General features: G+C 44.6%; 1 protein-coding gene and 1 long non-coding RNA gene across 2 annotated transcripts in view; both read left to right on the top strand.

Moving 5' to 3' along the window:
* Positions 1-15,614, top strand: part of LOC149327434 (acetylcholinesterase-like) — a 63,517-nt gene that overhangs the window by 23,141 nt on the left and 24,762 nt on the right. The gene's annotated exons all lie outside the window — the stretch shown is intronic.
* Positions 265-9,629, top strand: LOC149327435 (uncharacterized). Its single transcript, XR_016286211.1, has 2 exons — positions 265-299; positions 9,482-9,629. It is a non-coding gene; the product is annotated as an uncharacterized LOC149327435 (long non-coding RNA).

Genomic DNA, 15,614 nt, shown 5'->3' with positions numbered 1-15,614 from the left:
TGCTTTCGAACGCAAATTTTCTTGCTCATAGCAAGGTTCCTTTAGTAGTGCTAGGGGAACTGATGCATTTTAAACAGGGTAGTTTCCTTTGTATTGAGGCGTATTCTTGGGCAAGTATATTTTTCCTGATCTTTTTACATTAATGTGATATTCACTGTTAAACCGAGTTCGCATGCTTGTTTTTGTACTCCTGTCATAGTGATAATGGGAAATTGGTATCCGCAGGTGGCACATCTGTCTTCCAGTCCGAGTCAATGGCATGTATTTTGTGGCCACCAGATGAAGTCAAAAGCTGTGTTGTAAGTTGTTACTGCATTGTGCTTTGTTTTTGTTGTTGCCATGAAATGTTCTCTTACTTTCATTGCTCTTTTCCTTAATGCTACTGCTTGGAGCAGTTTGGATAGCTCTGGCCTGATATGTTTACATGTTTATATGAGTAATATTAGTTGGCTGTCAGAATGGGCCGGTTGCAGGCCATTTGAAGTTTTACATTCAATATTGCTCGTCTTTTAACCGTTGCATTCTATGCATGAAGTGCGAAATGTCTGCATGTTTTTGGCTGCATTATGTGATACTATTTGACTACGAATATTAACATTATGATGCATGTGTGTTAACTTAAATATGTGTTTTTATGCCACTCATCGCAGGTCACAGATGTCAAAGAAAAAGTTCACACATGACAACTGGTTTCATTACTGCTGCCTTGTTTTTGCTAAGCATGGAGAGCTGAGCTAATTGGTTCTGGGTAGAATTATGAGACATCATTCCAGTGTACAAAAACACATGAACGAAGAGAATAGACTCCATGGACCCCAGACTTCAACTGAGGTTGATTCCACAACATGAGCTTTTTACATGCAAAGTGGTACTAGTGACCCCTGTGGCTGAAAAGTGTTTCCTCGACCAGGTAACAATTATTCAAGGTTGCAAAAACAAAAACATAGGCGTAAGGTTAACTTTTCACTCAAGTTGAATGCATTGGCGTGACTAAACATTGCCTACCTGGCTGACCCAACACACATCTGCGTTGAGATAATCTATTTCTTTTTCTGCCTGCCTGCTCCAGTCGCCTTACTTCGGCATTGACGCTGTCACGACTCTGTGACAGCATCAATGCGCAAGTAAGGAGACTGGAGCAGGCAGTTTTCACAGGAGAAATTGTAGCCTTAGTGGTAGAAAGCCAGGTTCGAGAGATGAAGTGTGCTGGGCAGCGCAAGCCGGAAGACAACGCACATTCGCAACAGTAACCTGTCATTGTGCCCTATTGCCATCAGGTGTCACACCGCCTCAAGAAGGCCAGTGACAAACACGATGTACATGTCGTATTTTCAGCTTGGGAAAGCTGGGATGCATGTGCGACCTGATAAATGACGTTACGAAAAAGCCTGCCTACAAAACTAAGCACACCAAACCCCTCGTTAAACATGAGGATGGCATGGTGTACAGCGTCCTCCTTGCCTGTGGCAAACATTACATTAGACACACGAGGCTTGCATCAATGAACGCTTGCTTGAACATCGCAGGACAGCTGATTCATTAAGTGGCTGAGATCATTTAGCTGAGCACATTCGCCTTTGCTCGCACAAGCGAGCATGCAAGGCGTTTTTGAAAGAAACACATGCCTTGTGCAAGTTTAGCACTTGAAAGGGCTGGGAAATTTTTTAAGCCTTTTTTATCTGCTGAAAAAGAGAATTACGTCAGCAGCCCTTCTGCAGCGCTCCAGAAAAAGAAATAGATTATCTGGAGGCAAATATGTTTGTTGGGTCAGCAAGGTAGGTGATGCATAGGCGTGCCGATGTGTTGAATGTGAGTGGCAAGATACCTTTGCCCCTATTTTTTTTTTGTGTTTTGGTTTTTGCCGTCCTGAATAATTGTTATCTGGTCGCGGTAATACTTTTCAGCCCCAGGGATCACTAGTAACCCTTTGCACATAAAAAGCCTGTGTTGTGAAATAAACCTCTGTTGAAATATGGTGTCCATGAAGTCTACTCTCTTCATCCGTGTGATTTTGTGTGCCGGAATGATGTCTCATAATTCTCCCTTGTTTTCAGTAAATAAGGAGGGCTTCTGGTGTCTCTTTTTGTATGTGATGGTTATAACAAAGTGGCTACCCATAAACTGTCATTTTGGGCTTAATTGAAGGATCCTTGGGAATTTGTTTGACAGCATATTCCATGGGCACTTTCTAGAGAAAAATCAGTTATTTGTTACCCATTTCACTGCATTAACCATTGCTTCTCATCTCGTCTCGACAGCACAAGCACAAGCTTTCGAGTACCTGAGGGCTGTGTGAGAAGCCTTCTGACATACTTTAAACTACTGAGGATATCTGAAGACAGATTTTACCAATAATAGACCCTTTAGAAAATTCAGTCTGGCAACTCGGCAGGCATCATCATCAGCAACTTTCGTCGGCGCCGGGCGCCATATTTTGGGCGCCCTTGGCTGGAAGACGCGCAGCTATAGCGCTCTGCACAGCCTTTGCACAAGTTTCCACCTTGTGGCATGTCTGGTTGCGTTTGTGAAAGCGATGGCGGAAAATTTGCAGTGGTCGAGGGATCTGACTGTCATCCCGGGCGGATTTTCGGAAAGGCTTTTGGACTCCTATTGTCCGGCCGCACCTCTCCGGGAAGCTACAAGCCGGTATTACTGCGATCCGTTGACAGGCGGAAAATTTGCAGTGGTCGAGGGACCTGAGTCATTCCCGGCGGATTTTCGGAAAGGCTTCTGGACTCCTATCGTCCGGCCGCACCTCTCAGCGAAGCTACAAGCCGGTATCAATGCGATCCGTCGACAGTGCGCGTTGCCGTGTCACCCTGCAGGTCGAATCTACTGTCGATAAAGGAGGGATAACAACACTTGGACCGGACTCGACTACGAGCAGGCGCACTGCAGGGCGAAATGCGTGTGGATCCGGATAAAAGGCGCTCGATCAGCAGTGCCGGTGCGCTAGCCGTCGGTGCGAAATCAGTCGCGTTATAGTTGTACACCATCTATGCTTAGCGACGACTAGGGCAGTCGGGGACCAGCGCGCAGTTCGTCGCCCGGCGTTGCCGCAGGCGGTGTCGTTGCCGAAAGCTCCACTCTAGCACAGGCATGCTGTCGTTGCTAGAATCTAGCAGCCATCCTTTCTGGTAGCATGGCTGTTTTGTATTTTCTTGTGCGAACGTGAAGTAAGCCGAGCCTGCCGGCCGGCCTGGATCACGTCTGCCGGCGTCATAAAAACGAGCTAATGAGTGTTCTCGACATAAATAATAAACCCTAGGATAGGGAAATGAGAAAATATACCGTATTTCTGGGTCATTGGTCAATACCGAGTTGATGGTAAAAGTGACAACTGTGGTACGAGCGAATTTGTTGCGAGAACCGCCTCGAAGCTGCCGCTGGCCCGACGCCGGGGTCCGGCTCGACTGCCTCCCGCTAGCTCCGCTGCTGAAGGCGCCGTAGAAATTGACCATACTATTATTTTATTGTGAGATGATGCCGTTGACAGCAAAGCGGAGTGAAGAATAGGCCTTCAATCATAGCGCAGGCGACTTCCGAAGCGCCGGCCCCTGCCGCTTCGATCCGAAGCAGCCTATAGGCCTAGCGACGACCACGGCAGACAGGCAGCCGCAGAGCTCATCGCCCGGAGCGCCCGCGAGCGGTGCTGTTGCCGAAAGCTCGCAACATCAGCTGGCATGCTTTGTCGCCGCTCGAGTATAGCTGGCAGTCTTTCTGATAACAAGGCGATGCCGTTTTTTCTTGCAATATTTGTACACCAAGACAAGCAGCGCTCAGGCACTGCTGCGCTGCGGCGAAGTGCGACACCGGTTGTGGGCGGAGCTTGGGCAGAGCGGCGCAGCAGTGCTTGCCGCTGCGTGTGTCCCTGCTTGCTGTGGTGTGGCAGTTCGGAAGCGGCGACCGGAGCGTGTTGCCGGACATGTGTCTCCTGCCTTAGCCAGAGTGCATAGGCCCTGACCGAACGAAAACACAAAGCTGCTGCTGCTGCACTCCGCCTATGTCGCCGTCGTTTGCTGCATGCTCGCAACGGAGAGAACGACGGCGCTCCTCGCCGCGCCGGATCGTCGTGATCTTTTTCCTGCACACGGAAATCTCTATGAATGGACGTGGATGCTTGAAAATCCAAAACAAGCGCGTTTGAGCTACGTTTTGATTTTCTGAAGCGCCGAAACAGTCGCCAGCATCGGAATGCATGTACTCGAGTGCGCCGAAGGTGGCACCTTTATTTTTGTGCTCACTATACAGCGGAGCGGCTACACGGTAGAAGGAACCTTTCGCTGCTCTTTCAATACTTATATAATTTATTTTAATGTGAAAACGAACAGGTCACGGACGAGAAGAAAGAAGCATGCAGCTACTCCGTGCGCTCCGTGCTCTGGAAACACAGCTTGCTTCCGTGCGCGTCTCTTCTCCTCGCTAGCTGCAGAAAGGCACACAGCAGCATGCCGGCATCGCGACTATAGCTTGGTGCAGAGAGCCAGTGTCAAGGAACATGGCTAGGACACAGAAACAAGAAAATTAAGCTTGTTGTGACTTCGCCGGGCGCCGTACTTTCCAATCTGGCCCGAGCGCATACCGGCAGGCGTATGCCCAAGTAATGGCGGAGGTACCGCGGTTTGCGCGCCACACACCAGATGGCGCTGAATTTTCTAAAGGGTCTATTGTTAGCCAATCCAAACCTCTTGGTTCTATCCCTGACAACCTGAAGCTGACCTGTCAATAATTAAGGCTGGAAACCGTTCCGATCCCCAAACTGTTCTCCTATTTTATTGATGTGCATTTTGCATGAATGGTTAGAGCACGAAATGAGTCCGCATATTCCTTGCCACCATAATTCAAACTAATATTTCTAAACCAGTCATCACGGCTTCCATTCTGTTTACTCATGTGCAATCCAACTTTTTGAATTCACAACAGATTTTCACCCAAATTTAGATTCTTTATTTTAGGCAAGTGTCATCGACTTCAATTTCTCCAAAGCTTTTCATGTTTGTCATTATAACCTTTTAGCTACACTCTCATGCTTGAGCCTTCATTCTTTGATATTAGTGTAGATTCATTGCTTCCTGTTCTACGGCTGGCCTTAAAAAACTATTGTACTTCTTGTCTTATGAAGCCCAGCATATCAATATGCAAAATCATAAGGCGCCCCTCATCCTGAGTCACTTTGGGATGTTAAACCGCCATAAACCAAACCAAGCACATTACTAAAGTACATTAATATTAGCCATTCAATAACAGTTTTTGTCTTTATGTCCCAACCTTGTCTTTATGACTGCATTATTCAGAAGGATGCCCCAACTATCTCAGCTACTCTGACTGTATTGACTTTTGCAAGACGGATGAATGGGCTTGTTTGTAATTCGTGTCAAAACAGCGCAAAGAAGAGAAAGATGAGGAAAAAATGCGACGGTGCGAGTGCTGACTTTCAAGAAGGTTTATTGGAAAGCACATCAAAATATATACATTGTGGCCTAAAAAAAGAATGAAGAAAGGGCGCCTTGTAACATTCACTTTGCATCTGTCAAAAACAAAACGAAAGTTGAATATCAAGCATTTAAGAGCATGAACTCTTTCTTAGGGAGCGATAAAGAAGGTGTTTTAACACATTGATTGCGTTTTTTCTACAATTTCAGTGGCCTCGATCATCTCATGCACAAACTTTTCTGTGTCTGTCTAGCACAATGCAGCACGTGAATTACGCCTCACAGCAATCAGGATGTGGCAAACGATCGCAGTCGCGACAGTTAAACATCAGATTCCCTCTGCTAGCTTTGTTCGCATCGTAACGGTGGTCTTTTGACCTCTCATTGGCACCTCTGCTAGTTTCTTGCTGAAGTTGATACATTAGCCAGATGGTTCCACTTTAGATTATTATATAGTTTCTGGGCTCTGGACATTGCTATTAACAAATCAGCTGCTGTGTGACACTTGAACTCAGAATTAACTGCCTCCGTTGCCTTGGACAGAAAGACGCCTTTAGACATGACCACAAAACCACCTTCTTTATCAGCAGTTGAATGCGATAGGGCCCACCGTCTTAAACCCGTTACAGTTCAGCCTGCGGGCAAGTTCTTGGCATGGTTCAAACCACGACACCCCATCAACCAGCGCCCCCTGAAACACACCTGTCACGCTCAGGTCCAGGCACAGGAAGGCAAGACGTCAAAGTATTGCAAACAGCTCCAGAATAGTCCTCTTCGAAGGAACAATGACAAATTTTGGCCCGTATATGCTTGAAGCAGCAGACGAGGCAGCAACTCAGCGTCGACATTGTGCACCTTATTTTCAGACACTCGTGCCTTGGCTTCTCTGCTCCGGGCTAGTGAGCGCAAAGTGGCTGCAAAGTGGCATTGCAGATGGCTTTCGCCTGGTCAACGGGGCGTGACACCGTCAACCAGCCACTCCCTGGCTTGTTTTCAGGCACAGGAGTTTGACAACAAGGTGCACACCTTCAGCTTTGAGTCGCTGCCTCGTCTGGTCCTTGAAGTGCTCATGGACCAAAATTTTCCGTTCCTCCGAAGAGAACTATTGTGGAGATGCTTGCCATGGTTTGACGAGTTGCCTTTTCCACGCCCAGACCTGAGTGTGACAGGTGTGTTTCGGGGTGTCTTGATGCAGTGTCACGGTTTGAACCCTCTTTAGGAACTTGCCCACAGGCCGAACTGTGTCGTATTTAAGAGGGTGGGCCCACTTGCTTTCAACTGCTGATAAACGGTGGTTTTGTGGTCATATCGAAAGGCGCCTTTCACTCCAAGGCCACAGATGCAGTGTATTCTGAATTTGAGTGCCACTTACTATCTGATTTGTTAAAAGCAAAGTCCAATGCCAAGAAACATTAATAATCTAGAGTTTAACCACCAGGCTAATGCCATCAACTTCAGTAAGAAAAATTGTCCAGCTATCTTCTTTACCGCAAAGACCCATAAAGGTGACTGCTCCTTGAGGGTTGTAGTTTAAGAGAATGGAACCTGTCAGAAACAAATCGCCTTCTCTTTGCGACATAAAATTAAGTTGCTGAGCATTGATGACTCCTCTCGTGTAAAATCTGAGGAGAAAGTAACGCAGTTTCTACACAATAACTCTCGCACCAGTTTCATGGGGTGCTATGTTGACATCAAGGATTTATATTACGCCATCCCTCAATCGGGATCAATAATGTGTTGAAGAATTCATTAACCGAAATGGAGCAGTGGCATTCCAAACGTCTCAGGCGTTTTCGTGAATAATTTTGTCGCACTTTTAAGCTCATACCTTCAGTCCACCTTTATTACATTTCAGAATAGCTTGTTTTTGGAAAAAAACTGTATTAGCGCCGCTGTTACGTGGCTTATTGCAGGATCTCCAATCCTGACGAAGCATTGTCTGAGGTGAGAGAGGAGTTCAGTCAAAGCCTCAGTCCACTTTGAATCACCACTGAAATTATAGAGGATATGTCATTACATTTATTGGATCTCAATCTTGGGTGGCTACACTTGTTGGGGTTACGAGCCAAGGGAAAACAAGCTACTTTTACCATTTCCTTCGGTTCAGTCTAAGCTGGTCAAGAGGTGTCACTAACCTTTGCTTCAAAAATTCCTTAATGAAATCCTGTTTGATTGCCATGACATCCAGTTTTGCCCAGCTCATATGCCGTTTGTCCTTTACTGGGTATTCGGAACCTTTGTCAGTGTCTTTAGCCGATTGCTTTAAGCAGAAGTTGAAACATTCCTTTTGTGCCCCCGTCGTGACTGTAACTCCCAAAAGGAAGTTTGTACGTACCTGTTCCCTACATCCACAATTGGTCGCACCGGTTAAATAGGCAGTCGAGTTGGCGTTGATATTGTTTTTCTAAACCTATGAAGTTTCAGTACCTGTAGTCAACCGAGATTATCCATCAGAGTCTCTTCGTGCACTGCACAGAAGACATAGTGTGTTCGAACGCCTTGAAATGCGGCTATGTTTACATTGGGAAAACAGGCAGTGTGTCACTGAGAGGTTTAAAAGACAACCACGACGACGTGAACAAAGCTTGCGGGAGAACTTTGATGATTCACTGTCGCAATTGCAATTGTTTGCCAGATCCTAAACCGCTGTGAACCGGAATTCATGTTCTGCATTTTGCCTGACAGACACAGAAGTTTGTGCGTGAGATAATCGAGGCCGCTGAAATTTAAAAAAAAAACGCAATCACTGTGTTAGCACACCTTCTTTATCGCTTCCTAAGGAAGAGTTCATGCTCTTAAATGCTTCTTTGTCAGTTTTTGTTTTGTTTTCAACTCATGCAATGTGGTTGACACAAGGTGCCCTTTTTTCGTTGTTTTTTTAGGCCACAGTGTATATATTTTGACGTGGTTTCCATACACATTGGCGATAGTCAGCACTCATGCCATCGTATTTATTCCTTCGTTGTCCTTGTCTTGTCTGCATTGTTTTGTCACAACGTATTGACCTCCTTTCCCACCTCTAGGGTTAATGGCATGGAGAAACCTTAACTAGATGCAGCCCCACATACTTGCAGCATGTCACGATACATGCTGCTGGCACCACAAGGGCTCTCAGGTTTATCAGGAGATGTTATGATCTGTGTGCTCTTGCCGTGCTGCGCAGTTTATGCATAAAAATTTGATTGATTCCAAACTGAAGTATTCCCTAGCTCTTTCAATTTTGCACCAAACTGTTTGAAGCTACGCCACCAACTCCCTTTAATCCAACAGCGACACTTGGTACAGCATATGTGTAATCAGTCATCTCATATGACCACCAGACATCACTGCATAAAAGGGGAAATCGCTCGTTTAGTTGTGTTCCATACACTCTACAATACTTTTCCACAACTTAATGTTACTGTTGCTGCCCCGCTTCAGACCAGGATGCCATCACCACTAAATCAAGAAATTTTTCCTGTTCCCATTAAAGAATAAATTGGCTACCTCACCACATTTTCATTGCATGTGGTCCCTCAAAATTATGGAAATAAGTGATATCGCTTGGAGCATTGACACTGGTTTGTTTTACCTTTTGTTTGCTGCTGTTTTTTTTTTGCAACTGCTGTATCAATGGATTGTATGCCTCTTTTCTTAGTGTATCGTCTGCGACATCTCAGCTGTGCTACTGCAGTCACCCTTCTGATGTTACCTTTATATTGTCCCTCTTATTAATACCCCACTAAAAGCCTTGAGAGGACAAAAAACGATGGCTTTTTATTTTGCTCATGGCACACGTCAGGCTCATGTTTACGGATATAGGAGAGGCCTTTGTCTTGCAGTGGTGCTAGTTATGCTGCTGATGATGGTCCTTAATGACGAGCATATGATATATTGAATAAGAACCTCAAATTATTTTTCTTTTTCAGTGGGAATAGCTTCAGTGGTTCTTGATTTAGGTTCACTTTATTCCTGTGGCCACAATACGGAGTTTACTTTTTTAGCACTCTAATACTGGCAAGAATAAAAACTTGTGGATCCTAATTCTTTTATTTGAATCTTTTCTGCAGAGTGCATCGCCCAGTTTTCCCAAGCCCTCATGCACCGGTGGTACATCAACAAGGCTGTTTCATGGGGCCCAGCTGCATTGACAAGTGGCTAAAGAAGAGCAAGAGGAGCATGAACACAAAATAAAACTGGCTGTAGGAGCTTCATCTATTTTGAAATTTGCTGTCTCATTGCGACAGACATAACATTGTCGCATGGCCCCTGCCCCAACATCTCCCAGTCATTCCAATGTACCCAATCATGACTGGGCAGGTTGGAATGACTGGGCACGTTGGAATGACTGGGCACGTTGGAATGATTGGGCACGTTGGAATGACTGGGCACGTTGCAATGACTGGGCACGTTGGAATAAGTGGGCACGTTGGAATAATTGGGCACATTGGAATGATTGGGTAGGTTGGAATGACTGGGAGATGTTGGGGCAGGGGCCATGGGGCAATGTTATGTCTGTCGCAATGAGACAGCAAATTCCAAAATAGATGAAGCTCCTACAGCCAGTTTTATTTTGTGTTCATGCTCCTCCTGCTCTTCTTTAGCCACTTGTCAATGCAGCTGGGCCCCATGAAACAGGCCTGTTGATGTACCACCGGTGCATGAGAGCTTGGGAAAACTGGGCGATGCACTCTGCAGAAAAGATTGAAATGAAAGAATTAGGATCCACAAGTTTTTATTCTTGCCAGTATTAGAGTGCTAAAAAAGTAAGCTCCGTATTGTGGCCAGAGGAATAAAGTGAACCTAAATCAAGAACCACTGAAGCTATTCGCACTCAAAAAGAAAAAAAATTTGAGGTTCTTATTGAATATATCATATGCTCGTCATTAAGGACCATCATCAGCAGCATAACTAGCACCACTGCAAGACAAAGGCCTCTCCTATATCCCTAAACATAAGCCTGACGTGTGCCATAATGAGGAAAATAAAAAAGCCATCGTTTTTTGTCCTCTGAAGGCTTTTAGTGGGGTATTAATAAGAGGGACATTATAAAGGTAACATCAGAAGGGTGACTGCAGTAGCACAGCTGAGATGTCGCAGACGATACACTACGAAAAAAGGCATACAATCCATTGATACATCAGTTGCAAAATATAAAAACAGCAGCAAACAAAACGTAAAACAAACCAGTGTCAATGCTCCAAGCGATATCACTTATTTCCTGAATTCTGAGGGACCACATGCAATGAAAATGTGGTGAGGTAGCCAATTTATTCTTCAATGCGAACAGGAAAAATTTCTTGATTTAGTGGTGATGGCATCCTGGTCTGAAGCGGGGCAGTAACATTTAACATTAAGTTGTGGAAAAGTATTGTAGAGTATATGGAACACACCTAAACGAGCGATTTCCCCTTTCATGCAGTGATGTCTGGTGGTCATATGAGATGACTGATTACACATATGCTGTACCAAGTGTCGCTGTTGGATTAAAGGGAGTTGGTGGCGTAGCTTCAAACAGTTTGGTGCAAAATTGAAAGAGCTAGGGAATACTTCAGTTTGGAATCAATAAAATTTTTATGCATAAACTGCGCAGCACGGCAAGAGCACACAGATCATGACATCTCCTGATAAACCGGAGTGCCCTTGTGGTGCCAGCAGCATGTATCGTGACATGCTCCAAGTATGTGGGGCTGCATCTGGTTAAGGTTTCTCCATGCCATTTACCCTAGAGGTGGGAAAGGAGGTCAATACGTTGTGACAAAACAATGCAGACAAGACAAGGACAACGAAGGAATAAATACGATGGCATGAGTGCTGACTATCGCCAATGTGTATTGGAAACCACGTCAAAACATATACACTATGGCCTAAAAAAACAACGAACAAAGAGCACCTTGTGTCAACCACATTGCATGAGTTGAAAACAAAACAAAAACTGACAAGCATTTAAGAGCATGAACTCTTCCTTAGGAAGCGATAAAGAAGGTGTGCTGACACAGTGATTGCGGTTTTTATTTTAATTTCAGCGGCCTCGATTATCTCACGCACAAACTTTTCTGTGTCTGTCAGGCAAAATGCAGAACATGAATTCCGGTTCACAGCGTTTAGGATCTGGCAAACAATTGCAATTGCGACAGTGAATCATCAAAGTTCTCCCGCAAGCTTTGTTCACATCGTCGTGGTGGTCTTTTAAACCTCTCAGTGACACACTTGCCTGTTTTCCCAATGTAAACATAGCCGCATTTCAAGGCGTTCGAACACACTATGTCTTCTGTGCAGTGCGCGAAGAGACTCTGATGGATAATCTCGGATGACTACAGGTACTGAAACTTCATAGGTTCAGAAAAACAATATCAACGCCAACTCGACTGCCTATTTAATCGGTGCGACCAATTGTGGATGTAGGGAACAGGTACGTACAAACTTCCTTTTGGGAGTTACAGTCTCGACGGGGGCACAAAAGGAATGTTTCAACTTCTGCTTAAAGCAATCGGCTAAAGACACTGACAAAGGTTCCGAATACCCAGTAAAGGACAAACGGCATATGAGCTGGGCAAAACTGGATGTCATGGCAATCAAACAGGATTTCATTAAGGAATTTTTGAAGCAAAGGTTAGTGACACCTCTTGACCAGCTTAAACTGAACCGAAGAAAATGGTAAAAGTAGCTTGTTTACCCTTGGCTCGTTAGCCCAACAAGTGTAGCCACCCAAGATTGAGATCCAATAAATGTAATGACATATCCTCTATAATTTCAGTGGTGATTCAAAGTGGACTGAGGCTTTGACTGAACTCCTCTCTCACCTTAGACAATGCTTCGTCAGGATTGGAGATCCTGCAATAAGCCACGTAACAGCGGCGCTAATACAGTTTTTTTTTGCAAAAACAAGCTATTCTGAAATGTAATAAAGGTGGACTGAAGGTATGAGCTTAAAAGTGCGACAATATTATTCACCAAAACGCCTGAGACGTTTGGAATGCCACTGCTCCATTTAGGTTAATGAATTCTTCACATTATTGATCCTGATTGAGGGATGGTGTAATATAAATCCTTGATGTCAACATAGCACCCCATGAAACTGGTGCGAGAGTTATTGTGTAGAAACTGCGTTACTTTCTCCTCAGATTTTACACGAGAGGAGTCATCAATGCTCAGCAACTTAATTTTATGTCGCAAAGAGAAGGCGATTTGTTTCTGACAGGTTCCATTCTCTTAAACTACAACCCTCAAGGAGCAGTCACCTTTATGGGTCTTTGCGGTAAAGAAGATAGCTGGACAATTTTTCTTACTGAAGTTGATGGCATTAGCCTGGTGGTTAAACTCTAGATTATTAATGTTTCTTGGCATTGGACTTTGCTTTTAACAAATCAGATAGTAAGTGGCACTCAAATTCAGAATACACTGCATCTGTGGCCTTGGAGTGAAAGGCGCCTTTCGATATGACCACAAAACCACCGTTTATCAGCAGTTGAAAGCAAGTGGGCCCACCCTCTTAAATACGACACAGTTCGGCCTGTGGGCAAGTTCCTAAAGAGGGTTCAAACCGTGACACTGCATCAAGACACCCCGAAATACACCTGTCACACTCAGGTCTGGGCGTGGAAAAGGCAACTCGTCAAACCATGGCAAGCATCTCCACAATAGTTCTCTTCGGAGGAACGGAAAATTTTGGTCCATGAGCACTTCAAGGACCAGACGAGGCAGCGACTCAAAGCTGAAGGTGTGCACCTTGTTGTCAAACTCCTGTGCCTGAAAACAAGCCAGGGAGTGGCTGGTTGACGGTGTCACGCACCGTTGACCAGGTGAAAGCCATCTGGAATGCCACTTTGCAGCCACTTTGCGCTCACTAGCCCGGAGCAGAGAAGCCAAGGCACGAGTGTCTGAAAATAAGGTGCACAATGTCGACGCTGAGTTGCTGCCTCGTCTGCTGCTTCAAGCATATACGGGCCAAAATTTGTCATTGTTCCTTCGAAGAGGACTATTCTGGAGCTGTTTGCAATACTTTGACGTCTTGCCTTCCTGTGCCTGGACCTGAGCGTGACAGGTGTGTTTCAGGGGGCGCTGGTTGATGGGGTGTCGTGGTTTGAACCATGCCAAGAACTTGCCCGCAGGCTGAACTGTAACGGGTTTAAGACGGTGGGCCCTATCGCATTCAACTGCTGATAAAGAAGGTGGTTTTGTGGTCATGTCTAAAGGCGTCTTTCTGTCCAAGGCAACGGAGGCAGTTAATTCTGAGTTCAAGTGTCACACAGCAGCTGATTTGTTAATAGCAATGTCCAGAGCCCAGAAACTATATAATAATCTAAAGTGGAACCATCTGGCTAATGTATCAACTTCAGCAAGAAACTAGCAGAGGTGCCAATGAGAGGTCAAAAGACCACCGTTACGATGCGAACAAAGCTAGCAGAGGGAATCTGATGTTTAACTGTCGCGACTGCGATCGTTTGCCACATCCTGATTGCTGTGAGGCGTAATTCACGTGCTGCATTGTGCTAGACAGACACAGAAAAGTTTGTGCATGAGATGATCGAGGCCACTGAAATTGTAGGAAAAACGCAATCAATGTGTTAACACACCTTCTTTATCGCTCCCTAAGAAAGCGTTGATGCTCTTAAATGCTTGATTTTCAACTTTCGTTTTGTTTTTGACAGATCCCAAGTGAATGTTACAAGGCACCCTTTCTTCATTCTTTTTTTAGGCCACAATGTATATATTTCGATGTGCTTTCCAATAAACCTTCCTGAAAGTCAGCACTCGCACCTTCGCATTCCTTCCTCATCTTCTCTTCTTTGCGCTGTTTTGACAAACAAGCTCATTCATTACAAACAAGCCCATTCATCCGTCTTGCAAAAGTCAATACAGTCAGAGTAGCTGAGATAGTTGGGGCATCCTTCTGAATAATGCAGTCATAAAGACAAGGTTGGAACATAAAGACAAAGACTGTTATTGAATGGCTAATATTAATGTACTTTAGTAATGTGCTTGGTTTGGTTTATGGGGGTTTAACATCCCAGAGTGACTCAGTATGAGGGACGCCTAATGATTTTGCATATTGATATGTTGGGCTTCATAAGACAAGAAGTACAATAGTTTTTTAAGGCCAGCCGTAGAACAGGAAGCAATGAATCTACACTAATATCAAAGAATGAAGGCTCAAGCATGAGAGTGTAGCTAAAAGGTTATAATGACAAACATGAAAAGCTTTGGAGAAATTCAATTCGATGACACTTGCCTAAAATAAAGAATCTAAATTTGGGTGATAATCTGTTGTGAATTCAAAAAGTTGGATTGCACATGAGTAAAGAGAATGGGAGCCGTGATGACTGGTTTAGAAATATTAGTTTGAATTATGGTGGCAAGTAATATGCGGACTCATTTCGTGCTCTAACAGTTTATGCAAAATGCACATCAATAAAATAGGAGAACAGTTTGGGGATCAGAACGGTTTCCAGCCTTAATTATTGACAGGTCAGCTTCAGGTTGTCAGGGATAGAACCAAGAGGTTTGGATTGGCTAACAATTATTGGTAAAATCTGTCTTCAGATATCCTCAGTAGTTTAAAGTATGTCAGAAGGCTTCTCACACAGCCCTCAGGTACTCGAAAGCTTGTGCTTATTAATGACTTTCGAGACATGATGAGAAGCAATGGTTAATGCAGTGAAATGGGTAACAAATAACTGATTTTTCTCAAGAAAGTGCCCTTGGAATATGCTGTCAAACAAATTCCCAAGGATCCTTTTATTAAGCCCAAAATGACAGTTTATGGGTAGTCACTTTGTTATAACCATCACATACAAAAAAGAGACACCAGAAGCCCTCCTTATTCACTGAAAACAAGGGAGTATTATGAGACATCATTCCGGCACACAAAATCACACGGATGAAGACAGTAGACTCCATGGACACCATATTTCAACTGAGGTTTATTCCACAACACAGGCTTTTTATGTGCAAAGGGGTACTAGTGATCCCTGGGGCTGAAAAGTAGTTCCGCTACCAGATAACAATTATTCAGGACGGCAAAAACCAAAACACAAAAAAACAAAGGGACAAAGGTATCTTGCCACTCACATTCAACACATCGGCATGCCTATGCATCACCTACCTGGCTGACCGAACAAACATATTTGCCTCCAGATAATCTATTTCTTTTTCTGGAGCGCTGCAGAAGGGCTGCTGACGTAATTCTCTTTTTCAGCAGAG

Source organism: Amblyomma mixtum, chromosome 10 (genome assembly GCF_055824585.1).
Source record: "Amblyomma mixtum isolate Tamu chromosome 10, ASM5582458v1, whole genome shotgun sequence".
NCBI classification, from domain to species: domain Eukaryota; kingdom Metazoa; phylum Arthropoda; class Arachnida; order Ixodida; family Ixodidae; genus Amblyomma; species Amblyomma mixtum.
Note: the sequence above shows the minus strand (reverse complement) of the source record. Positions and strands in the feature narration are given on the sequence as shown.